General features: G+C 37.6%; 1 long non-coding RNA gene across 6 annotated transcripts in view; it reads right to left on the reverse strand.

Moving 5' to 3' along the window:
* Positions 1-22652, reverse strand: part of LOC122749839 — an 82506-nt gene that overhangs the window by 4877 nt on the left and 54977 nt on the right. The window contains exons 4-5 of one of the 6 annotated variants that reach the window (XR_006355710.1): positions 9457-9713; positions 8858-8973 (exon numbers count right to left, since the gene is read on the reverse strand). The exons of 2 other annotated variants lie outside the window; for them this stretch is intronic. This is a non-coding gene — a long non-coding RNA (uncharacterized LOC122749839). Of the gene's footprint in view, positions 1-778; positions 821-2753; positions 2823-8857; positions 8974-9456; positions 9714-22652 lie in introns of those variants that run through there. 3 more of the 6 variants (XR_006355713.1, XR_006355712.1, XR_006355709.1) reach the window with 3 other exon arrangements.

A 22652-nucleotide genomic window follows, 5' to 3' on the forward strand; every position in this document is an offset into this window, starting at 1 on the left:
CTCCCTCATACTAGTATAGAATATACTTATATTCTCATATAGAATGTACTAGGTCATAAAAGCTTATTGAATTTTATAAGCATTATCTCATTTTGGATTCACAACAATGCTGTAAGGTAGACAGGACATTCTAAAAACCATGTTGCAGATGAGGAAGCTGAAGATGAAGGGAATTTAAGTGATTTGCCCAAGATCACATGGGTAGTAATTTTTTTTATTAAATCATAAAAGTATTTTATTATTTTCCAGTTACATGTAAAGATAATTTTCAACATTTCTTTTCATAAGATTTTTAGTTCCAAATTTTTCTCCCTCCCTCCTTTCACTTCCCCTCCCCAAGATAGAAAGCAATCTGATATAGGCTATATATGTACAATCATTAAACACATTTCTGCATTACTCATGTTGTAGAATAAGAATCAGAACAAAAGGTGAAAACTTCAAATAAGAAAAAATAAAAATAAAACTAGAAATAGTATGGTTCAATCTGCATTCAAAATCCACAGTTCTTTTTTTTCTGGATGTGGAGAATATTTTCCATCATGAGTCCTTTGGAATGTCTTGGATCATCACATTACTGAGAAGATCTAAGTCTTTCACAGTTGATCATCACACAATGTTGCTGTTACTGTGTACAATGTTCTCCTGGTTCTTCTCACTTCACTCAGCATCAGTCCACTTAAGTCTTTCCAGGTTGTTCTGAAATCTGCCTGCTCATCATTTCTTACAGCACAATAGTATTCCATTATATTTATATACCGCAACTTCTTCAGCCATTCCCCAGTTGATGGGCATTCCCTTGATTTCCAATTCTTTGCCACTACAAAGAGAGATGCTATAAATATTTTTTATATGTTGGTCCTTTTCCCTTTTTTATGACCTCTTTGGGATATAGACCTAGTAGTGGTGTTACTGGGTCAAAGGGTATGCACAGTCCCATAGCCCTTCAGGCATAGTATCAGAGATATTTGTTTCCAAAATTCTTTCCTAGTTTTCTACTTCCCTTGTAATCTTGATTATGTAACATATGTTTCAAGAAAGATGTTGATATCTATCTCCAGCCAGCCAGCCAACATTTATTAAGCACCTATTACATGCAGAACACTGTGTATGGCATTTGGTGAGTTCTCAAGTTTAGCAAGACACAGTTTTTGACCTCATGGGGTTTTTACTCTAGTAGCAGTCCATGTTACATATGCAAATAACTATATAATACAAATCAAAGTTTGGAAAATGCATAAAAGAAGTACTCTAAGAGTCCTGGGACAGAAAGGAGCATTACAAACTGGAGGTATCAGGAAAAAAATTCATGAAGGAGATAACATTTAGGATCAAAGAATTTTCAAGCTTCAAAGGACTTCAGAAATTCCAGTCCTTTCATTTTAAAAATGAGGAAACTCAGGGCAGCTAGGTGGCACAGTGGATAGAGCACCAGCCCTGGAGTCAGGAGGACCTGAGTTCAAATCCAGCCTCAGACACTTAACACTTACTTGAGGTTCTGAGAGGCAGTAAATGGCAGATCCAGAATTCAAACTGAGGTCCTCTGAATCCAAATTTAATCTTTTTTTCCCACAACAGCAGATTGCATTTGAACTAATAGGTAGGATTAAAGGTTGGGTAGGATTTCAACAGAAAGAGGTAACAGAATTCCATTATTGGGGAGAATGTGAAAAAAAACACAGAAGAGGAAATGGAAAAAGCATATATAGGAGATAGCAATTAATCCAATTTGGATGTGATGTAAAATACACGGAGGAGAATTAGTATGAGATAACACTGGAAAGATATGGTAGTATATTTTGGAGTGCCTCAAATCCAGGCCAAGGAATTTGAGTAAGCAATAAGAAGCCTGTAAGTCTTTTGAGCAGAGAAATTACATGACCAGCTCTGTGTATAAAGATGATGAGTTTAGCAAAAAGAAGAAAAGATGGTTTAGAGTAGAAGAGAGACTGGAAACAAGAAGGGTAGAAGCAAAATCTAATTGAGTATATATGGACTGACCCATTAAAGCTCTGCCACTGATTAACTTTGTGAAAACTTGGGCACTTAGTCAATGTATCTGTATTTCAGTTATGCCCTCTGTAAAATTGTTAAATTGCAAAAGCAGATTATAAAAACTATTTATGTAACTATAGAAGAAATTCCACAAAAACTACCTTAAAAAAATAAAATTTAGGATCTCCTTCATAGAGTCAGGGAATTTAGGAAGACTCCATGTGCTGGTATTTTTTAATGAGAAAATCAAGACTAAGGAAATAGTCCCTGCCCTGAAGGAGCTTACATTCCATTGTATGAGGCATGCTGCTGCTAACTGCGAGCCGGGCTGAGTCAAACTCCCGTCAGCATCAGTCTGTGCAGCACAGTCAGGAGACCAGCAGAGCAGGAAAAAGCTCCCACTTCCGTTCTCTCCTTGCCTTTTAAGCTCGCACCCCAGAAGTCGAGTGCGCAGCAGGCAGACTGGTGTGCGTAGCTCATGCCATTGGTCTCCTCCCCTAAAGGGTGGTCCTTAAAAAACTGGCGTCTTTCAGTTATCCTAACCGACTGTTAAAAAACTTTCATTTTTTTTTATCACAGTACATATATATGCATATGTACATATATATGTATGTTTGTAAATTATTCTACACATACTTCCATTTATCAGTTCTTTTTCTGGATGCAAGGTATTTTTTAAATCATTTTTAAAACAAGGTTAGTTTTAGAGAGACACTAGCTGATGAAAAGAACAACATAAAGAGATGCTGATGCTTTACTTCATTTAGGCAGACATCCCATCCAGGTCTTATGAACAAACGTTTCATCCCCTCTTCTGACCCATCAACCTATAACACAAAAAAGGGTATCAAGGATTAAGGATTATAGCCCATGGACACTAAGTGTCCATACCCTTGTTATGCCTCTAAACAATGTTGCTAAGAAATTAAGTAGCTAGACAGATGCTATTGCTAAGAAGATAATTTTCACTTCTGCAAAAAATGAAATGGAACAACGGAAAACGGCATAGGTGGGCAGGCATAAAACATTTATAAAACTGTGTTGACAAGCCTTTGAAATGAAATGTGTGTGCTTGTGAATGAATAATAGTATCCATTCAGATAGCTATTATTTTACAGTTATAAAGAATTTTTCACACATCTCATTTTACAAAAGGTAGCATGGTATAGCAGATAGAAAGCTGCCCCTGGAGCCAGAAAGACCTAGGTTCACAATCCATCTCATATATATATAGACTGCATCACCCTGAGCAAGTCACAGCCTCTCAGTGCCCTGAAGAACCCTAAATCTATTCATTGCAGAGAAGGTGCCAAGCTGTACTGGTAAAGAAAATGTCCTCACCTGGAAATTCCCTATGCCAATGAAACCATTGGTCTATTCTTTATCTCTATCTTATTTTCTTCTCTTAACAACATAGCTTTCAAAAAACTTTAGAAATATGATAGGTATGACCCCAAAACCTGAGATACCAAAAATCAAAGTTAATTTAATAATGAATGGGAGTCTGAGAAAGGAATTGCCAATACTGCAATAACAAAAGATACCAATGCAGCAGAAAAAGGAAAGCATTTAAAGAAATGTCTGTAACTTCACAGGGCTCAGAATTTAAAAGGGAATCTAAGGAAAGGGATACAATCAAAGATAAATACAAAAAAAGTGGTATGGACAAGTAAAAATAGATTGAGGAAAGCTAAAGTTCAAAATGATCTGAAGCTTATTTAAAAAAAAAAAAGAACTGACCTTTTTTTGCCCTAATAATATCTTGTAACTGTCCCCATTTCTCACCTCATGTACCCAACACACTGGCTTATGTCCTTCATTAATTTTCACTTGGACTATTGAAATAGCCCTCTAATTACTCTCAGCCTCAAGTCTCTGCTCTCTCCAATCCATCTTCCTCACAGTTGCCAAAGTAATCTTCCAATAATATGGTTGGCCATGCCCCTACCCTGATCAAAAGCCTTGGGTACTTTTCTATTGAAAGGGAACTAGGTGGCACCGTGGATAGTGTTCCAGGCCTGGAGTCAAGAAGACTAGTCTTCCTGGGTTCAAATCTGGCCTCAGACACTTACTAGACATGTGACCCTGGGCAAATCACTTAACACTGTTTGCCTCAGGTTCCTCATCTGTAAAATGAACTAGAGAAAGAAATGGAAAGCCACTCCAGTATCTTTGCCAAGAAAACTCCAAATGGAACCATGAAGAGTCTGACATGACTGAAAAATGACCAAACAACAACTAGGATAAATGAAACCTCCACAACCTAGCATTGTAAGTCCTGCACGATCTGGCTCCAGACTATCCCACTACTCTTATTTCATATTGCTCCCTTTCATTCATTTGATATTCCAGGCAAACGAACATTAGGGACTACCTGAGGTCAACATTACATATCCTAGGTAAAGAACCTTTGCACAAGCATCCCTTGTGCTCAGAATGCCCTCCTTCTTCATCTCTGAATCTCAGGATCCCTAACTTCTTTTCAAGGCTCAGCTCAGGCGCCATCTCATTTGTGAAACCTTCCAAATGAAATAACATACATAAAATGATTTGCAAACTTTAAAGTTCTATAAACTTACTGGCAATGATGATGATGACGACAGTGGTCGTGGTGGTGGTAATGGTTATTATTCCCTGATCTGTGCAATTGACAGTGATATCTTCATCTCAATTTTACTGAAAGTTTGTTTATTTATATGCATGTATCATATATATGTATATGTATATACACATGTGTTTTATATTTATATATTTTATGTTTACACATATGCATGTGTATATGTATATATATATACATATATATACATATATATATATATATAATCACCCAAAGAAAAATAAGCCACTAGAACAGAGACTAGTTCATTTTTTCATATATCCCAGCACCTAGAACATCTCTGTGCACACAGTGGGCATTAACAAATGCTTGTCCAGCTGTATGTTTGGAATAAGAAGAATGAGACAAGAAAAGGATTAACTCACTTCTTGGGGATATAACAGAAAAAGAAACTACCTGGCTCCACTTTATCTTCTCTTTTCTATCAAAGAGGATGATCTTATGGGGCAGCTAGGTGGCTCAATGGATAGAGTACTGGCCTTGGACTCAGGAGGACTTGAGTTCAAATGTGGCCTCAGACACTTAACACTTACTAGCTGTGTGACCCTGGGCAAGTCACTTAACCCCAATTGCCCCACCAAAAAAAAAAAGAAGAAGAAGAAGATGATCTTAAAATGTGTAGGGCAGAACAAACATGAGTAAGAACAAACTGGAAGTCAAGCTAGGTGAGAAGATAGTAAGAGAGCAACAAACTATTTTAATTTTACTTTTTAATTTTATTTTTTCCTTAACAATATTTTGGTTTTTTTTTCAATTACATGTAAAGAAAGCTATCAGCATTCATTATGTTTTGGGGCAGGGCAATGAAGGTTAAGTGACTTACCCAGGGTCACACAGTTAGTAAGTGGCAAGTGTCTGAGGCTGGATTTGAACTCAGGTCCTCCTGAATCCAGGGCCAGCATTCTATCCACTGTGCCTCCTAGCTGCCCCTCAACCTTCATTTTTGTAAGATTCTGAGTTCCAAACTTTTCTCCCTCCCTTTCCTTCCTTCTCTCCCCGCTCCCCAAGATGGCAAGTAATCTGATATAGGTTATATACGTACAATCATGTTAAACACATTTCCATATTAATCATGTAAAAGAACAATCAGAACAAAAGGGAAAAAACACAAGAAAAAAACAACAACAAATAAAGTGAAAATAGTGTGCTTAGATCTGCATTCAGACTCCATTGTTCTTTTTCTGGATGTGAAGAGCATTTCCCATCATTAGTCTTTTGTAATTGCCTTGGATCATTGTATTGTTGAGAAGAGCTAAGTCTATCACAGATGATCATCACACCATGCAACAGATTATTTTAAATAAATTTATGTCCCCAGTTAAATACTTGCACAGAATGCTGAAAGAACTTGAAGACTCAGTCACTGAACTGTTTTTGGTAATCACTGAGGCACAGAACTGAAACTAGCATAAAGAAGGTATGTTTCTTCCCTGACTCTCCCATCTATAGTAACTGCTGAATCATGTAACTGACCCCACTTCCCTGCTTGGCACCAGGCTGCCCAGCCCCAGTGTCCTATGGTCATCACACTGTCTGACAATTTCACTTGCTGGTTTACCTGGACCATCTACCAGACACTCCCTAGTTCTCTTCTCTCCACCTCAATTAAATTTTCCTAAGTGTCAGAATCCCTATTTATGGCTTTGCTGCTAGATTGTGGAGAACAAAAGATGTTCTGAAAAACTAGAAATGGAAAAATATAGTTCTGGTGGTCTTTTTTATTTAAAGTTTATAATTTCTTTAATCAAAGGGTTTTTTTGGTTGGTTGGTTGGTTGGTTTGTTTGTTTTAGTGAGGCAATTGGGGTTAAGTGACTTGCCCAGGGTCACACAACTGGTTAAGTAAGTGTCTGAGGCCGGATTTGAACTCAGGTACTCCTGACTCCAGTGCCAGTGCTCTATCCACTGCGCCATCTAGCTGCCCCAAAGGTTTTTTTTAATTAATAAATATGTATTTTCTTTCCTTCCCACCCTTGTGCAGGAAAAACACATTCTTTGCAATAGATATGCCTAGTAAAGCAAAATAAATTCCCTCATTAGTCCTATTCAAAAATATGTCTTATATCTGGAACCCATCACCTCTTTGTCAGGAGGTTGATAGTATGCTTTCTCTCTGATTCTCTTTAATCGTGTATACTCGTTGCATTGATCATAATTCCTACAACTTTCAGAGTTGATTTATAGTGTTGTTACTTTCTAAATTGTTCCCCTGGTTTTCCTTGCTCCACTCTATTCAGTTCTTCATCATTTCATCCAAGTCTTTCTATGTCTCTTTGAAATCATCTATTTCTTCATTTCTTCACTATTCAAATTTCAAAAAATGGAAGGAAGATGAATTTTGCAAATTATAGACTAGTGAATCTTGACAATATCTGTAAATGTTCTCCAACCAATTATCAAACAGATGTCTTATGAGAAATTAAAAGGGAAAGGATTAATCACCAAGAAGCCACATGAGAAATAAATCAATGTGAAAGGCATCTAGGTGGCACAGTGGATAAAACACTGGACCTGCAATCAGGAAGACTCATCTTTGAGTCCAAATCCAGCATCAGACACTTACTACCTGTCAAAAGCTGGGCAAGTCACTTAACACTGTTTGGCTCAGTTCCCCATCTGTAAAAATGAGCTGAAAAAGGAAATGGCAAACCACTCCAGTTTATTTGCCAAGAAAACCCCTAACAGGGTCATGAAGAGTAAGACATGACTGACCAACAGACTAATATGATTCTTTTTTGGTAGACTTGTTAACCTGGTAGTTCAGGAAAATGCCATTGGTACAGTATATCTGTATTTCCACCAGACATTTAACAGAGCCTCTCAACAATTAGAATATGAATTACATGCTGACTATATGCCTGAGTATATAAATACAAAGACGGAATTTATCCTTATTCATAAGGAGCTCATAATCTAAAGGGAATACAATATCAAACAAAAGTATACACAGAATAAATATAAAGGGGATAAACACAAGTCAATACAAAATTGTCACCTACGAAGTATTCAATGTGAGATGGAGAGCACCATCTGGAGGACAACAGAAAGGGTTCATGAAGAAACTGGTATGGGAGCCATATTCAGAAGGAAGAAAGGGATTATGGAAGATAGAGGTGAGGCATGAATGCATTCCAGACAATAGTGCAAAGTTACAAATGTGGGATCTGGAATGTACTGTTCAAAGAAGCTGGAGACGGCTAGTTTGGCTGGATCACAGAGTTCAGGAGGGGGAGTAATGTCCAATGAAGTTGAAAAGATAGTCTTGGGGGAGGGCAAATGGAAACAAATGCACTGGATGATGATAGAGGTTTTTTTACAGTTGGTTGAATGGCTATACTCATAGCACCTTGATTAATGCATTGAGGTCAACCTGGAAGGAGGCCTCTATCAGCACATTCTGTCCTCCATTCTGTCCTGCTCATTGGTTTTATCAGTGTAGAGGAAAGAGTACTTGAATCTGTAATCAATGTACCTGGATTCAAATGCCAGCTCTTCTACTCACCAGTTATATAACCTTGAAGAATTGTTTAACTATCCTGAGCTTCAATATGCTCATCTTGAAAATGAGGCAATTGGACCAGATTATTTCTAAAACCCCATACAGCCTTGAATCTTACACCCTTTATGATTCTTACGGTTTGGATGAAAACACTGTCAAAATCTTTATCAAATTTTCGAATAAAAAAGCTAGATGGAACAGAAAACTATGTTACATGACAAAATTAGTGTCCAGTACAGTACTGACAGGCTAAAATGATGGAATAAATATAATAATACATATAATGGAACAAGTACATCTGTCTAAAATAGGTGCAGGCTGCCTCAGAGGTAGTGAATTCTCCATCATTGAATTTTCAGGTAGAGGCTAAATAACCAATTTTCAAGGATGCTATCAGTGGGATTAATGATTTTTTAAAACTCTGTTACCTCTGGTGTCTCTTACAATCCCAAGATCCTGTGATTCTATAGCAGTTTTACACTTGAAAAATGTAAAATCCTGGATTCTAAAATATTTCAGTGTCTCAAGGATCCTTATTTTCATGGGTTCTGGTCCTTTCTTTACCAATCCAACTCACTCCCTTCCATACATTGTTAATCAATAAGCACCTATTATGTGAAAACCCTGAGGATACAGAGCTAACAGCTTAAATAATTCCTATATTCAAGAAATTTACATTCTACTTGAGGGATGCAATGCACACAGATGAGCAAAAGCAAAATAATTTCAAAAGGAAGAGAATACTCACACAAGCAATCAGGAAAGGCCTCCTGTAGAAGATGTCGCCTATGCTGAGTTTTAAAGGAAGTTAAGGCATCCAAAAGAGAGAATAGAAAAGAAAGTGCACTGAAGACATGAGGTCACCTGCATAAAAGCACAGACATAAGAGATATATAGTGGGCAGCCCTCTGGGGAGGAACATCTCAAAAGTTAATTAGGCTAGTCCTCCCATAGGAGACCAGACTCAAAACCTTCCTGTCTTGGTGGTTCCTACTAGAGCATGCTCACTACTGGCCTGGCTTCTGAGAACCCATAGTCACCTTTACATCACAGTGACCTCTGAGTGTCCAAATCTCAAAACTGGAAGGGGTGTCAGAAGGCACCTGGTCCAAATCATACCTGAATAAAACTTCCCTCTGTGACATACCTGACAGGAAGTCATTCAGTCTTTTCTTGAAGACCTCCAGTTAGGAAAGATATATTCCCTCCCAAGACAACCAATTCTGCTTTTAGATAACTTACTGTGAGAAGCTGTTTGCTTACATTAATCTGAATTCTGCCTCTCTACTCTTTCTGCCTGTTGCTATTAGTTCTGCACTTTGGGACCAGGCAGAACAAATCTAATACCTTCTCCATGTGATAGCTGCTCAGATACTCAAGGATGACTCTCCTGTTTCCCATAGGTTTCTTCTGTAGGCCTAACACATAGCACCTCAGAATTATAGACATCTCAATCTCAGTTTCTCTTGCTGGATCTTCATCCATGTCATGCCCACCAAATAAAGGTGACACTTTAGAGAAATTATTTTACTCTTTTATTAATAACCAAATATTAATTTGGGATCCAGGCTTTCTCCTTTATTTCCTCATTTAAGGTCCAGCTCCTGCAAAAAAAAAAATCAGTCACTGAAGGATATGACTGGTTGATGAGACTGTCCTAGCCATCGAAGTACATGTTCTTCAGTCTTGGGTGGGACCCCCATCCAACTAGGAGACCTTACTTTAGAATATAAACAGAATCCAGTTTAAGCAAGTTCTTACCAGGGGGAGGGAGGGCAAAGACCATGAGTTTAGGGTAACCAAGCTCATGAAGGAGAAAAGCAACCAGAGCAGTCTGGATGGAGATGGAGTCCCCTGTCCAGATTGCTGGAGGTGGCTGAGTCTCATGATCAAGTTATGTTCTCAGCAGGAGGAGCTGAAGACTTCCAGCCCACCTCCTCATGAAATGTCCACTAATCAAAGTTGATTTTCACTTGTCATGGGAATTCCTTTTCAAAAAATATTTAAGGCAAGGGGGCAGCTAGGTGGTACAGTGGATAAAGCACCAGCCCTGGATTCAGGAAGACCTGAGTTCAAATCCAGCCTCAAACACTTGACACTTACTAGCTGTGTGATCCTGGGCAAGACACTTAATCCTCATTGCCCCGAAAACAAAAAAAATTTAAAAATATTTAAGGTTTTCAGGCTCTACATGTTTTTGTCTTTGTTTACTGAGAGAAACCACTGACCATCAGTTTATTGATTGCCAGGATAACCTAATTAATAAATTAATTATTGATTACCCAGAAACTCTGTCTCTTGGGATTTTTCATTTGTCACACACTCTAGGCTCTATATCTAACCCTCAAATGTCTCTATTTTCTCTCACTTAGTGATTTCATCAACTCCCATAGGTACAATTATCATCTCTGGGTGTATAATTCCCATATCTACATCCCTGTTCCTAGTCTCCCTGTCCCATATCACCAATTGCCTATTGGACATTTCTATTAGATATTTCACAAGCTTCTCAAACTCAAAATGTTCAAATAAACTTCATTAACTTTCTTTCTCACCCCCATCCCTCTTCCAAATTTCCCTATTACTGATGAGGGGACTTCCATCCTCCTCATCACTCAGGTTTCCCAATTTGGTATCACCTTCAACTCCTCCTTTTCACTCAGGCCACATAGTCCATCAGCTGCCAGATCTCACCATTTCTACCTCTATGTCATCTCTTGCACATGTTCCCTTTCTCACCACTCACACATCTTCCACTCTAGTTCAGGCAATTTTCACCTCTAACCTAAGCCAGCCTCTTAATTGGTCTCCCTTACTCGCCTCTCCTTACTCTAATCCATCCTCCACAAAGCTGCCAAAGTGATTTTCTTTTTTCTTTTTTCTTTTTTTTTTTTAGTGAGGCAATTGGGGTTAAGTGACTTGCCCAGGGTCACACAGCTAGTAAGTGTTAAGTGTCTGAGACCAGATTTGAACTCAGGTCCTCCTGACTCCAGGGCCGGTGCTCTATCCACTGCGCCACCTAGCTGCCCCTCAAAGTGATTTTCTTAAAGCATAGGTGAGACCATGTCACCCCCATATTCAAAAATCTCCAGTGGCTGCCTTATTATCTCCAGGATGGAATATAAATTCAGTTGTCATTTAAAGCTCTTCACAATTTGGTCCATTTCCATCTTTCCAGTCTTCTTATACATCATTCACTCTCCTCCTCTATGGTCCAGCCCAGTACAGCTACTTGTTATTCCCCACACAAGATGTTCTTTCCTATCTCTGTTTTTGCTAGCTCCATAGCTATTCTCCCTCACCTCCACATTTTACAGTCTCTGGCTTACCTCAAAAATTACCTTCTGCAGGATGCTTTTTCTAACCCTTCCAGTCACTTGTACTTTCTCCTCTAAGGTAACATTCCATTGCCTCAATATATGTCCTTTCTTATTTTATTTTATTCCAAACATAAGAAATAAAACAAGCATTTTCATAACATAGTAATGCAGAAAAAAAAGATGATTGTACATGAAACTGCAAGTCTATTATGTACTTGATTTTTCTTTTAAATAAATAGTAAATCATCATGTAACTTTTTTCTTTCCTTTTTTTCTTCCCTCCCCCCATCCTGCCACTAGACAGAAAAAAAAAATTAAGTAGTAGCTAATGGGGCAGCTAGGTGGTGCAGTGGATAGAGCACCGGCCCTGGATTCAGGAAGACCCGATTTCAAATCCGGCCTCAGACACTTGACACGTACTAGCTATGTGACCCTGGGCAAGTCACTTAACCCCAATTTCCTCACCCCAAAACAAAACAAAACAAAATAAAAGTAGTAGCTGAATGACTTCACCTTCTCTCTGGTGCCAGTAATCATTAGCCCATCTATCTACCTTCCAAGACCTCATGGCAGTCTCACACTCCTTTGATTTGTTTTCCCAATGTAGCTTTTTGAAGAGCGTCTAAAATACTTTTTTTTTTTTTGGTGAGGCAATTGGGGTTAAGTGACTTGCCCAGGGTCACACAGCTACTAAGTGTCAAGTGTCTGAGGCCAGATTTGAACTCAGGTACTCCTGATTCCAGGGCCAGTGCTCTATCCACTGCTCCACCTAACTGCCCCTAAAATGTTTTTGTTTTTTTTTTGTTAAACGTGCCATTCATTGGAAGCCTCTGCTCATTCAGAGCTTTAGCACTCCTGCTTTTTTACAGTACCATACCATATTTGGGCATTCACACATATCTAATGTTGTCCTTGATGAATTTTTAATATATGTTTTCAAATCTATATCAATGAGTTCCCTTTAAACCCACTTGAGTCTCATTAGACAACTCCCCTTCATTTTTTCTTCTTCAGCAGAACTGTTCCCCTTTGGTGTCTTCAGAATTACATCCTTGAGAATTTCCCATCTCACCTGGACTGACTTCCCCTGTATATTTTTAGAACATGGGGTATTTCCATTTATTTCTCTGAGTTGTCCTTTATAATCAGAAAAAAAACTAAGCAAAAACATCCAAAACAGAAGCCATAGCTGACTATGCATACAATATATTATCCGAGAGGAACTTAGGTGTCACAGGGGATAGAGCACTGAGCCAGGAGTCAGCAGCAGTGAGTTTAAATCTAGATTCAGATATTTACTAGTTATGTGACCCCAGGCAAGTCACTTGACTGCCATATGCCTCAGTTTCCTCAACTGCAAAATGAAGATGATAATATCAATGTAGGAAGTTTTAGGTGTTTTTTTTTAAGTTTCTCCTATTGTCTATGTCATTCTTTATATTAAATATCATCTAGCTTTTGTTTGGCTAAGCATTCTCTCCTTAGCCACAGTTATGAACTAAGTCTTTTTTATTTTTTTAATCATGTGATCTTTTATATGCTGATTTTATATCCATCCTAAGCTTCTTGTGGCATATTATGCAAGATAATTGTCTGATCATAATAGCTGCCCAACTAATTCTTGGTTTTTCCCAGCATTTCTTGTAAAAGGGGTAGTCTAACCCTTTGTAATATATGTTCTTGGGTTAAAGAACATTAGACTACAGTTATTAATTACTTTTGTTTCCTGCTTATCTGATCTATTCCCCTTATCTTATTTATTATATAAATTGAAGCCTGGTAATGTTGTACTCCTTTGATCCTTTAAATTTTAGAAAACACTTTGTTCAGTCAAGTTCTAAGTAACTAAAAAATCAGTAATGGTCCCAAAGAACAAAAAATAAAACATACCTTCCCTCTGATAGCAGAATGGCAGGAAAATACTAGGACATGATGTTTTATACACATTGATAGAAATACTCACTCAATATTGGTCTTTTAATTTCTTAGTTATTCTGTTATAAACATCAGTTAAATGGAAAGTGGAGAGGGAGGGAGGAAGAGTGGTAGGGAATTTCCTCCAATAATTGGTGGAAAAACAAATGGCATTTTAAAACATTTTCCTCACAATAACCCTCAAAACTACCTTTCCTACTTCCAAAGGTTTTTCCACAGTACTAGATACCTCTGGTAAACAACAGTGCTACATAAAATGAGGAAGTTCAACATGAGTCAACAATGCGACATGTCTTTCAGACAAAATGCAGGCTTAACTTAAAACTGGACCTGGAATCAGAAAGCCTCAGACATTTACTAGGTGTGTGATCCTGGGCAAGTCACCTAACTTCTGTTTACCTCAGTTTCTTCAACTATAAAATGGGGATAATAACAGCACCTACCTCAAAGTGTAATTATGAGGATCAAATGAACTAATATTTCTGAAACACTTAACAGACTGCCTGGCACAAAGTACGTATTATAAAATGCTTATTCCCTTCCCCCTTAAAACTACTCTAATTCTTTGGGAACACCTTGTATATATTTAATCTTGGGCTGAATTTAAAAAAAACTATTGTTTACAGAGTAAGAAATAGTCCCAATGTGTTCTGTGCTGGTTCAATCATAACTTCAGCACTATGCCAAGGTCTAATTTTTTTTAAGAAAGATATTGTAAAAACAGAGTTTAGCTCCTAGTGGAGACATCAGGATAGCAAAACTCTCTAAACCATGTCATATAAGAAACAGTTAAAGGAACTATGAATACTCAACATGAACAAGAGAAAATGTATTAGGTCCATGGTTGTCTTCACATAGCTTGAAGGACTGTCATCTGGAAAAGGGATTGGAAAAAAATTGTTCTAGAAAGCAAAACTAGTACCAGGGGCAGAAATTTTTAGGAAACCAGATTTTATCTAGAAATAAGGAATTTTCTAATAATTGGAGGAGCCCCCAAAAGTTAATTGCCTAATCCTTGAGGAACTTAACTCCTTTTCACTAGTAGCATTCCAGAGAAACGTGGTCACCATCCTTTTTCAGGTAGGAGGCCCAAAGAGCTGACAGATGACATCCCTCCAATTCCAAGATGGTCCTCATAGAATTTGGATTGTAAAACAGAATTCCCAATGTGATTTCCAAAAAGATTAATGAGATTTAAAGTCCAAGCCTGACCTTCTCATCTTTATGTTTCAGGCACTAACTGCATTGAGTCAGGACCAGAAAAGAATCTTGCAGGACTTTCAAATGGATATTAGTAGGTGACTAAAGGGTAAAATCCAACAACACCAGCTGTTGTTTTTATTCCATTCAAAAATTCTATTCCATGATAACTGGGTTTGGAGATTGTTTTTAATTCCACCAGCCACTAGAAGCCATGGATGAGTAAGCTCAGCCTCCTACCCACTATGAGATATAAGGAAGTAAGGGCTACGATTCCTCTTTCAGACATGGATAAATCACGACACAAAGAGGAACAGAGACTAAGGGCAGTAGACTGCTCATTGTGAGTCAGCAATAGAGCTGGGTTTGCTACTCACACATTAAGTTTTTTATTTCATCTGGCATAAAACAAGTCTCATTAATGTTGCCCTAACTAGCCACATTCTAAAGGTGCATTGTACAATTCTAGGTTCTTTGTTCTGGTTTACTTTTGAAATTTGTTTTCTTGCTTGATTATTGAGGGAGGAGGAAGGATAAGAAAAGGAGGATTTATTTAAGTCACTTTAAATTAGAATCTACATAGTACCTAATATGGAACATTATAATTTGGATTCCTTGCTAGCTACTAGTATGATAGAGTGGTGAATTTGCTGTATAGGTAGGTCCCATAAAGAATCCTTCCTGAAGGGATCACATTATTCAAATCTGCACTGCATATTTCCACTGAGCTGGTACCAATTACCATATTTTACATAATCATAACTTCAAATAGTTCAGATCCAAAACATGTGACCACTTCAGAGGATTAATCACTATAAACATTGGTATGAAGTGATGCATCTAATTTAATAAGGTCCACTAATTAGGAACCTAGCTGAATATATAAAAGAAAAGTTTTAGATGAATTTCCTGATTCAAAAAGTACTTGGAATGCACTTTGATAAGCAATTCAAACTTTACAGTGAGACACAAGTTCTCTGATTACCTTTAACCATGAATTAAGAATAGGCCGTGTGTCCTATTGGAAAATCCCAAAAGAAAAGGATAGATTCAAAGGTAAAAAAAAGCTCTATAGGAGAGACTTGAGATATGAGAGAATACAATCAACATTTCTTAACTGCTTAATATGTGCCAGGCACCAGCACCCCCTTCATGAAATCAATTAATTGATAAAAAGCACTTATTAAATGCTATGTGGAAAGTACTGTGCTAAGCCCCAGAGATATAAATATGTGATAGTCCCTGCTCTCAAGGAGCTCATACTCTAATAGGGAAGGAAAACACATACAGATGGTTCCATCTGCAAACTGCATTGGAAAGGCCCAGTGTTCCTTAGGGTACAGGGGCAAAAAAGATTTTGATGCATTTTCTTTAATGTCATTTCATTGACCTTATGTTTGGGATTTTGAGCTACTTGACAGAATTGAGGACTTAGTTGGCAAGAACTTTCTTTTCCAGGTCATCAGTGGCTATGATTTGAGGCTACCAAACAGCCCTGAAGATTCATAGTGATCCCCAAAGAAAAGAATTCACTTCTACCCTGGCCCCCCATAGCCAACATAAAAGAGAATTCTATCCACTAAGTTGCTGAACTTCTAGTTGTATGTGCCTGGAGTTGCTAGGTTATACTGTTATAGAAATAAAAAATTAATACCATCCTCTTCAGAGCTCTTTGGCTTCTCTGCCAGCCAAGGACAGCTGGTAAGCAGTAGTTGTAAGTGGTGATGAGGAAAGTAGACTCTTCTACAAGGGCTGTACCCATCTATGATAGCTGTGAGGATAGACTGGAAGCAGGGTCAGTGGTCTGGATGGTGCAGCTATTCCTGGAGTCCTTGGGTTCAATCAAGATCCTAGGCTATCTACACCAGGGATTTAAGGGAAGAAGTGGTCACAGTGGTGGTAGTAGTTTCATGATGAGAAAACCGAAGTTCAGATAAGTGAAATAACTTGTCCAGGATCATGCAAGTAGTAATTGGCAGAGCCTAGACTTTAATATCAGCCCTTGGCCTCAAAAACCAATGATCTTTCCACTCTACCCTTTTTGCCTCCCATTTGATACAGGTGGATTCCAGCTCAGAGAAATTCGGAAGTTTTCTCTATGTGCAGTGATTTTGTGCTCTAGACAATATTGAGTTAGAAGAAACCTATAATAGTATGATTTATATGTGCCACTGTCTCTACTCCACCACCATACAAATCAACAGTCTCTACTTCCCACACTTCAAAGATAATACAGTGAAATGGAAACTGTACCAAGAGTCAAAAAACTTGGATTTAAGAACTACCTCCTTACTTAACTATGTGATCCTGGACAAATCACAACCTCTGGGAGTCTCCTTTTAATGTTTGTTCTACCTACCTCACAAGGTTATTCTGAGAAAATCAATTTATAAAATATAGAGATAGAGATTGTTTACATATAAATACACACATAAAGATACATAGGTATATACAAAGATAGATATGCATATGTATGTGTATGCATATAAACATTATATATAATTGTCTCATTTGTCTCATCTTTTTTGATGAAATCAGATAAAAATGGTCCTAAGGCAAATTTCTATCCTGCTATTATTCCTTTATGTTTGATGTTTTTACAGGTGGATTAATATTTCACAAGTAGATAATTTTGGAGTTGAACATAGTATTAGCAAATAAAGTATTGCTATTTTTGTTATTATTTCCTACCTCTTAAGATTGTTGTGAAAAATCAAATGATTGACAATCCAGATAAATAGCTCTACAACTATCAAGACCTCTACTAACACAAATTTTTATCATTCTTTAATTGCCTATAGCACATAGATGTGTGCCAATCAATTCTCCTTTGGGCCTACTCACATCCCTGTAACTTTCTGGACCAAAGACTCTTCCCTGATCACCACTTCCATGTGTTGGTTGTTTCCTACATTAGAATGTAAGTTCCTTGAGGGCAGAGACTTCCTTGGCTTCCATATTTGTATCCCCTTTGCTAGGCACAACGAGTTTAACAAATACTTATTAATTTATTAATTTATTCATAAATTCGAATACTGAGTAGGTGACCTGTCAAACTGCATGCCTCTTACATATCTGCATATATAGCTTTTAACTACATGAGTTTCTTTTTGTTTCTCTGTAATAAACACATTTAGGTGTATGTGGAAATTCCATTGGACAGTATTTGATACTGTTGACTATTCCCTCAAACTACATATTCTCTTCTCTTGACTTTAGCAATGCCATACCCTCTAGAATATCCTTCTCCTTTTCTATTTGCTCCTCTATGTCTTATTCATTTGCTTCCTGTACTCATCCCACCATGAAAGTGGCCCATTCTTTTCTCTTTCCTATGATCTCTCCCAAATTAATCTCATTCACTTCTGTGGCTTCAACTACCAATACCATGCAGATTACTCAAATCAATATCTCCATCCATGATATATCTCTCAGTCTCCAATTGCCTATTTTGAAAAATAAGGCCTCACCTGCTTATTATTCTTCACTCTAAACCTTCTCTTCCTTCTTACATCTATATTTACATCCGAGACATCACCATTCTTTCAGTATCCTCTGTTATCAGCCTTGGTGTTATCTTCAAGTCTCCCTTCCCCTTCACCTCTCATGTCTAATCAGGCACCAAATATCACTTAAACCTTCATTATATCTCTCCCATCCATCCCCTCCTCTCTGATTTCATTGCCACCTCACCAGTATAGGCACTCTGTCTGACTTACTGCAATAAACTCTTAATGGACCTTCCCCAATTCATTCTCTTCCCTAACCCCAATCCATCCTTCATATCACTGAGTCATACTACTGTCACTCTCTGTCATACACAATGTCCTAAGTCACTCATCCCTCCTGGAAAATCTTTTTCTCCAAAGTAGAACTAAAAGGAGCTCAGAAATACACAATTGACACATATTATATAAGACAAAAATCAATTCTTACAACCTCTCATCATTACTTTTTCCTGGTGGCATTTAAGCAGAGGGGGTCACTATAATTCATTACCCTATACCTACACAGTTTCTTCCAGACTAACTCTTAACTCACTTCTGGGGCCTTCCAGCTTCACAACTCCTATTGACACACTGTTCCATTTACCCTCAGTAAAATCACTCTCTCATGGATTCATTCCCTCCCTTAATCTCTCACCCTTTCAAATGCAGCTATCAAATCAACTCCCTAGTCTGTCTGGCCATCAGTACCAAGTTTCTGTCTCCATTCCCACTCTTCCCTCCACCAGTCAATTCCCAGTCAATCTCTAACCACTCACTAGACTAAACATCCATTTGGAAGCTATATCCCAACCCCCTTCAATAGTCCCACAGAGTTGTCCCAGGCACATATCCAGTCATAGAACAAGAATGATGTCATTTTAGAGTTGGAAAGGACCTCGGCAGCCCTGTACTCCAACCTACATACATGAAAAAAAGAATTCCCACTACAAAATACCCAAGTGGCCATCTACCTTTTGCTTAAAGACCTCAAGTGAAAAGACCCCACTGTCTCCTAAGGCAGATCATTCCACCTCTGGACAATTCTAATTGTTAGAAAGTATTTCCTTTTATCAAGCATGTAGCTGCCTCTTTACAATATCCACAAATGCTCCTGGTTCTTCCCTCAGGAGCTGAAGTAACTAAGTCTAGACCCTCTTTTACTTGATTGCTTTTCAAATGCTTGAAAACAGTTGCTTCTGTTCTCCTTGTTCCTTAGCTCCTCCAATTTAGAACACATTGCCAAACTAATCTTATGCTCAACATTTTTCATTGATTTCCTATTGTTTGTTGTGTAAAGAGCATTTGTTTTTGCCTGACATTCAAGACTTTCCATAACCTAATGCTATTAATCCATTCCAGCTTGATCTCATACTATGCTCTTTTATGTACTCTATGCCCCCAAAATTTGGGACTAATCTCTGACCTCTAAAATATCCCATCCTTTTTTTTTAACCTCTCTGTCTTTCTCACTCTATTCCATGGGCCTGGAATGTTCTTCTGTCCCTCACCTCCTAAACTTCTTTTTTCAATAAACATTTTTATTTAAAGCTTTAAGTTTCAAATTCTATCTGTCCTCCCTTCCCTACCGCTCCCAATTATGTAAAACATTACCATATTAGTTATTTTGTATAAGAAGACTCAAATAAAATAAAAAGTGAAAGAAAGTAAAAATAGCATGCTTCAGTCAGTGTTCAATCAATATGAGCTCTTTCTCTGGAGGGGATAGTATCCATCATTAGTCCTTTCGAATTGTCTTGGATCATTGTATTGCTGAAAATAGTTGTCATTCACAGTTCTTCATCACACAATATTACTGTTACTGGGCACAACATTCTCCTGGTTCTACTCACTTCATGATATATCAGTTCATAGAAGTCTTTCCAGGTCTCTGAAATCATCCTGCTTGTCATTTCTTATAACACAATAATATTCCATTACAATCACAGGCCACATCTTGTTTAGCCACTCCCCAATTGATAGACATTCCTTTGATTTCCAATTCTTTGCCACCACAAAAAGAGCTATTATAAATATTTTTGTACAAACAGGTCTTTTCTCTTTTGAGGGATGTCTTTGGGATATAAATGTAGAAGTGGTATTTCTGGATCAAAGGGTATGCACAGTTTTATAAACCTTTGGGCTATCAATTGCTCTCTAAAATGGTTGGATCAGTTTCCAACTCCAGCAACATTGGATTAGTGTCCCAGTTTTTCCACATCCCCTCCAAAATCCATCATTTTTCATTTCTGTTATATTAGCCCCTCTGATAGGTGTAAGGTGGTACCTCAGAGTTGTTTTAATTTGCATTTCTCTGATCAATAGTGATTTGGAGCATTTTTCACATAATTGTAGATAGCTTTGATTTCTTTGTCTGAAAACTGCTGTTCATATCTTTTGACCATTTATCAACTGGGGAATTATGCGTATTTTTATAAACTTGACTCAGTTCTCTATATATTTGAGAAATGATGTCTTTATCAGAGATACTTGCTGCAAAAATTCTTTCCCAGTTTCCCGCTTTCCTTATAATTTTGGTGGCATTCATTTTGTTTGTGCAAAAGCTTTTTAATTTTACATAATCAAAAGTATCTATTTTACATTTTGTAATGCTCTCTATATCTCCTTCAATTCAAAATTCTTCCCCTGTCCATAAATCTGACAGGATTTCTACCCACTCTTGAAAACTCAAATCAAAGGCCACCTTCTCCATGAAGCCTTCTCTGATTCCTTCTTCCTCTCCCCCCCCCCATCACTTACAACCTTGCCGTTTTGGGCTGCATATAGCATTCTGTTTTGCCCCTCTCTGATGCAATTATATTGTAATGTTGACTATTGTAGTTCCTTCTGTTTGTGGGCTTTTCTCCACTGGACTTGACAAACTCTATGAAGGTAGAAACTATATTTTATCTAAACTTTGCATCTCTGCCATGATCTAATGATGTATTCTGAGGACAGTGGGTAGTTTATACATGTTTGTTGAATATATTTGCTAACTGAATAAACATTTCCCAGGGACATTTTCCTTTTAAATAGTATTTTTGAAAATTAAAAATGCTTTGAGATAAACAACAAAATGTACTCATAGTGGGATGATTTGTGGATATATATTATATTTGAGGACAGGAAGTCCTGTCCAGAACCCCCTAAAAATCATACCACAAAGGAGAGTCTTTATGCTGCCTGCTAATTGACCTTGAGACTAGTGTCCTTTCCCCCCCACCCCCAATCCTTTCTTTACTGGGTAATGTGAGAGGGCTAATGTTTACAAGATCTACCTTTCTGCCTTGATTTTTCCCTAATAGCTCTGATGAGACTCAGGGTAGAATCTGGAAGGCAAAACTGTGTCCAGAAACAGCACTCATTGCAGGAGCTATAAAGGTGGGAAGCCCCAACCCAAATCTAGAGAGCAGAATTCAGAACATAGCCATGTCTACCAAACACATTATTCAAACCTTATTAATGAAATTAGAATTTATAATTATGAAGCAAGATAACATTGACAAGAATTGGGAATGCTGATTTCAAATTAGGAGAGAAGAAGAAATATTTAACTATAATCTAAGGGAGGCATAACGGTATTCTGGAAATCACACTGAACTAAGGGGTAAAAAGCCTGAGTTCTTTGGAAAGACCTAAGTGGACTGATACTGAGTGAAGGAAGCAGAACCAAGAGAACATTGCACACAGTAACAGTAACATTGCACAATGATCAACTGTAATAGATTTAGCTCTTCTCAGCAATACAATGATCCAAGACAATTCCAAAGGACTCAGGATAGAAATTGCTCTCCACATCCAGAAAAAAAGAACTGTGGAATCTTAAAGCAGATTGAACCATACTGTTTCTACTTTTTGTTATTGTTGTTTTTTCCTTTTTTGAGGGTTTTCCCTTTTGTTCTGATTCTTCTTTCACAACATGACTAATGCAGAAATATGTTTAATGTGATTGTACATATATAAGCTATATCATATTGCTTTCTGTCATGGGGAGGAGGGAGGGAGAGGAGGAAGGGAGGGAGAAACATTTGGAATACAAAATCTTATAAAAACAAATGTTGAGGGGGCAGCTAGGTGGCACAGTGGATAGAACACTGGCCCTGGAGTCAGGAGTACCTGAGTTCAAATCCGGCCTCAGACACTTAACACTTACTAGCTGTGTGACCCTGGGCAAGTCACTTAACCCCAATTGCCTCACCAAAAAAAAAGAAAGAAAGAAAGAAAGACCTGATATTGATTGAACACAAACTACTGAATGCTATTTTTCACTTTCTTTCATTATTTCTTTTATTCAAATTTTCCTATACAAAATGACTAATATGGTCATATTTTACATAATTACACATGTATAACCTTTATCTGATTGCTTACTGCCTCAGGGAGGGGGAAAGGGAAGGAGGGATAAAATTTAGAACTCAAAACTTTAAATAAAAATGTTCGTTATTTTTTTTAAATGGCTAATTGACTGAAAGATATTACAGCAGGGTTTTGTGATGTTACAATGGGGTTCCTTATGATTCATTAATAGTACTGTTTTGCAATGGCAAAGTGTGGGAGGATTTTGCCTCTGCATTAAAAGAGCTTATTGGAGAGAAGACTCAAA

Source organism: Dromiciops gliroides, chromosome 3 (assembly GCF_019393635.1).
Source record: "Dromiciops gliroides isolate mDroGli1 chromosome 3, mDroGli1.pri, whole genome shotgun sequence".
In the NCBI taxonomy this organism is placed as follows: Eukaryota; Metazoa; Chordata; class Mammalia; order Microbiotheria; family Microbiotheriidae; genus Dromiciops; species Dromiciops gliroides.